Source organism: Oratosquilla oratoria, chromosome 9, assembly GCF_046742065.1.
Source record: "Oratosquilla oratoria isolate Oo_2021 chromosome 9, ASM4674206v1, whole genome shotgun sequence".
Classification (NCBI taxonomy): domain Eukaryota; kingdom Metazoa; phylum Arthropoda; class Malacostraca; order Stomatopoda; family Squillidae; genus Oratosquilla; species Oratosquilla oratoria.
Window position 1 is genome coordinate 11,385,518 of NC_134785.1, and position 5,000 is coordinate 11,390,517.

Here is a 5,000-nt window from a genome sequence, read left to right on the forward strand (position 1 = left end):
CCTTCCCCTTTCCCTTTCCCCTTCCCTTCCCCTTTCCCCTTCCCTTTCCCCTTCCCCTTTCCCCTTCCCCTTTCCCTTCCCCTTCCCCTTTCCTTTTTCTCCCCCCTTTCCCCTTCCCTTCCCCTTTCCCCTTCCCCTTCCCCTTCCCCTTCACCTTCCCCTTTCCCTTTTCTCCCTCCCCTTTCCCCTTCTCTCTTCCATCTTTTCTCTATCCTCTTTCCCCTCCCCAATTCCTTCTTCATCTTTCCCCTTTCCCCTTCCCTCTTCCCTTTTCCTCTTCCTTCTTCCCTGTGTCCTTTTTCTTTTTCCCCTTTCCCTTTCCCTCTTCCATCTTTCCTTTATCCTCTTTCCCTCCCCAATTCCCTCTCCATCTTTCCACTTTCCTTTCCATTTCCCCTTTACCTTCCCCCTTCCCCCTTCCCCCTTTCCCCTTCCCCCTTTCCCCTCTTCCCTCTTCCGTTTTGTCTCCCGGCTCGCCTCATTGATCTCACACTCCACAACTTGTTTCAACAATCCCCCTCCTCCTCCCCTCCTCCTCCTACTCCTACTCCTACTCCTCCTCTTCCTCCTCTTTTTCCTCTTCCTCCTCCGCCTCCTCCCCTTTATCTTTCTCCCCCTCGTCCCCCTCCTCTTCCTCTTCCTCCTCTTTTTCCTCTTCCTCCCCCGCCTCCTCCCCCTTATCTTTCTCCTCCTCGTCCCCCTCATCTTCCTCCTCCTCCTCCTCCTCCTCCTCCTCTTTCTCTTCCTCTTCTCTTTCTTCCTCTTTCTTCTTCCTCCTCCTCGTCCTCTTTCTCTTATTTTCTGCTCCTCTGCCTCCTCCTACTCCTCCTCTTCCTCTTTTCCTTCTTCATCTTTTTTCTTCTTCCTCCTCCTCGTCCTCTTCTTCTTTCCTTCCTACTCCTCAGTCTCCTTCTCCTACTCCTCCTTCGTCTCTTCCCCTCCCTCCATCCCTCCCTCTCCTCCTTTTCCACAAACTCAATTTCTCATCCTTGAGAACCCAGGGTCCCCTTAGGGCTGACTAGAGTCCCCTGGTCCTAGACACTTTGTGCAAAATCCCTCTCCCGACCCGACCGAGGCTGACGAAGTCGTACTCGAAGAGAGATCGTCGGGTAGCCGATACTGTACTCGGAAGGACCGTCGGTCGGGTGTCCTGGGTTGTTCAGGTTGGAATATTATCTTCCACGTCATCCCAGGGGACTTTGTTCAGGCGATGGGGGGACCCCTGTGATGTTCCAGCCTCCTCATCTAATTATTACTAAAATAAGTAAACAAATAAATAAATAAATAAATAAATAAATAAATAATATTAATAACAATAATAATAACAATAATAATGATAAGAATAAGAATAAATAGCAATAATAATAACAATGATAATAACAATAATAACAATGATAATGATAATAATAATTATCATAATAATAATAATAATAATAATAATAATAGTAATAATAATAATAATAATGATGATGATGATGATGATGATGATGATGATGATGATGATGATGATGATGATGATGATGATGATGATGATAATGATAATAATAATAATAATAATAATAATAATAATAATGATAATAATAATAATAATAATAATTATCATAATAATAATGATAATAATAATAATATTAATGATAATAATAATAATAATAATAATAATAACAATAATAATAATAATAATAATAATAATAATAACAATAATAATAATAATAATAATAATAATAATAAAATACTAATAATAATGATAACAATGATGATAATGAATAATAATAATAATAATAATAATAATAATAATAATAATAATAATAATAATAATAATAATAATAATAATAATAATAATAATAATAATAATAATGATAATAATAACAATAATAATAATACTGATAATAATAATAGTAATAATAATGATGATAATGATAATAATAATAATAACAACAACAATAATAATAATAATAATAATAATGATAATAATAATAATAATAATAGTAGTGATAATAATAATAATGATAGTAATAGTAATATTAATAATAATGATAATGATACTAATAATAATGAGGTCGAGTGGGGGACCAACCTGACACTTTGCCACTTTCCTTTTTATGCCATATATATATATTGACCAACTTGACTTCAAACTATATTCCTCTGAAGAAGCCACTCAGGCGAAGCTAGTCAGGAATAAGAGTATTTCCCTCAGCCTGTGTTCCCTTTACCTCCTATCCACAATAATATTAATAATAATAATAATAATAATGATAATGATAATAATAATAATAATAATAATAATAATAATAATAATAATAATAATAATAATAATAATAATAATAATAATAATAATAATAATAATAATAATAATTAATAATAATAATAATAATAATAATAATAATAATAATAAAAATAATAATAATAATAATAATAATGATAATAATGATAATAATAATAATAATAATAATAACAACAACAACAACAATAATAATGATAATAATAATAATAACAATAATAATAATAATAATAATAATAATAATAATAATAATAATAATAATAAATAATAATAATAATAATAATAATAATAATAATAATAATAAAAGTAATAATACATACATGCATACATACATACATACATACATACATACATACATACGTAAATTCAATACATACATACATACATACATACATACATTCATACATACATACATACACACATACATACGTACATACATACATACATGCATACATACATATACCTAAGGATTTTTCCCCTCACACGGGAGGCAGCCAAAAGAAAAAGGCATAGAAACCACTCCCACCGATTCCATCCCCTACATATTCCACTCCCTTCTACCCTCTTCCCTCCCTCTTATCTTGGCACCTCCTGGATGACGGGTCATCCCTGCATATTGCCCACTTCCCTGGGTCAGAAGCAGTGTCGCAAGACACAGCACATCTACAGCAAGGACACTACATTAAATCGGCGACCCCTCTCTCCGTCCCCTCATGCAGACAAGGAAAAGATGGGGAGAAATCCCTTCGGGCTGCGTCAATATATTTCTCTTACATACTCCTTCACCCCCCTCCCATCCCCACCCACTCCCCCTCATGCATCACGGCATCATCCATATACAACCCATCTCCATTAACCCCTATCTTCTGTCCTCTCCCATCCTTCCTCATCAGACATTCCCCTCTTTCCCAATGCCCCTTTTACCCCATCCATCCATCCACACCTCTTTTACTAATCTTTCTTCGCTCATTCTTTCCATGTGCCCAAACCACTCCCAATACTCTTTCATCAACCCTATCTCCCAAGTCTCTTTCCACCCCCGCTCAGCTCCTCATCTCTTCGTTTCTCACTCTATCCAGCCTAGTAACCCCAGTCATACTTCTCAGGCACCTCATCTCAAACATTTAAACTCTTACTCTCTTCCTCTCTTATATTCCATGTTTCTGCCCCGTACAGTGCTGTCGGCACAATCACTCTTTCATATAACCTCCTCTTAGCATCCATTCCCAGATGTCTATTTCTCATTACACTTTTTAATCCACCAATGCATTTACTCGCTTCTCTCAATCTACATTCTATCTCCACCTCCACTCCTTTTCCCGCCACATTCGCATCAAAGTATTTAAAAATATTCACTTCCTCCAGTCTCTCTCCCCTAATGCTCACGTCCAGTCTGTTGCCGCTTTCCCCCCTTGTACATATCGTCACCTTACTTTTACCCACATTTATCTTCAACTTCCTTCTTTCGCACACCTTCCCAAACTCTGTCACTAATTTCCTCAATCCCTTTTCCTCCTAACATAAAATAAAATAGATAAATGTTCCTGATAATAAAAACCTATGTCTCGTTTGCTATATATTTTAAGAACACTTTTTGATAATCTTAAACTCTAATCTTAAACCTTAGTAGTCTTAGATAATCTAGATGTAAGGAATATTATCCTCATTATAACATTATTCATTCTACTTAGTTTCATTAACATATATATTTTTCTTATATGTTAATCAATTTCATTATAAGTTGCCATATACATTTTTAAACCAATAAATAGCTAAAATAGATCTATTCCCCTGCATTCATCTAACAGATAATTTCTAACACCTAACAAAAAATGAAATCATGGTTTGTACTGTGTGTAATTCATTGATCTGTATTAATTATCTCATATATTCTTTTTCAGCAAAGGATTTAGCCTATACAATATCAGTTCTTCCAGTAGTTTATACATGGAACATAGTCATGGTATTCCTCCGTAGTTTGAAAAAATATTTGTGTTTTTTCTTCTTGACATGAAATTTGTTCTTTCTTCACTTTTTCATTTTTTTTTTTTTTGCCAGAGTTTAGTGTTTACTTTGAACCTGACACTTTAATATTTTCTTACTTATCTTATTTAAGATCATGCCTGTGGGGGGGTGGTCAGGGAGGGCAACTGGTCCCCTCTCCCTGGAATTTTTACTTAACTTCCATATTTTCTGGTAGCTACCTCCACCGGTGAGGTTGTACACAGAAAATATGGAAATTAAACTTTTGACAAATTCCAGGGGGGGGGAGTGCTGCCCTCACCACCCTCCACCCCCCACAGGGTACGGCTCTGTTGTTATTGTTATTAATATAATTACCATCATTGCTACTCTTCTTCCTCTTCTTCCTCACCCTTTTTTTCCTCCTCCTCTTTCCCCTTCTCCGTCTTCTTTCACCCTCCTCGTTTTTTTTCTTTGTCTTCTTCTTAATCTTGTTGTTGTTCTTCTTCTATTTCCTCTTCGTTTTCTTCCTCCTCTTTTTTTTTCTTCTTCGTCTTCTTATTATTCTTTTTCTTCTTCTTCTTTTTCCTCCTTTTCGTTATCTTTTTGATATTCCTTGTTTTCGTCTTTCTCTTCTTCGTCTTCCTTTTCTTACTCTTTCTTCCTGTTTGTCTTCTTCTTCTTCTTATCTCTTTTTTTCATTTTTATTCCTTATCTTCTGTTTTATATATATATATATATATATTATTTCTATTCT

General features: G+C 35.2%; 1 protein-coding gene across 1 annotated transcript in view; it reads left to right on the top strand.

The window, feature by feature from the left end:
* The window catches only part of LOC143027973 (uncharacterized), a 100,767-nt gene that overhangs the window by 69,382 nt on the left and 26,385 nt on the right, over nucleotides 1-5,000 (top strand). The window lies entirely within an intron of this gene.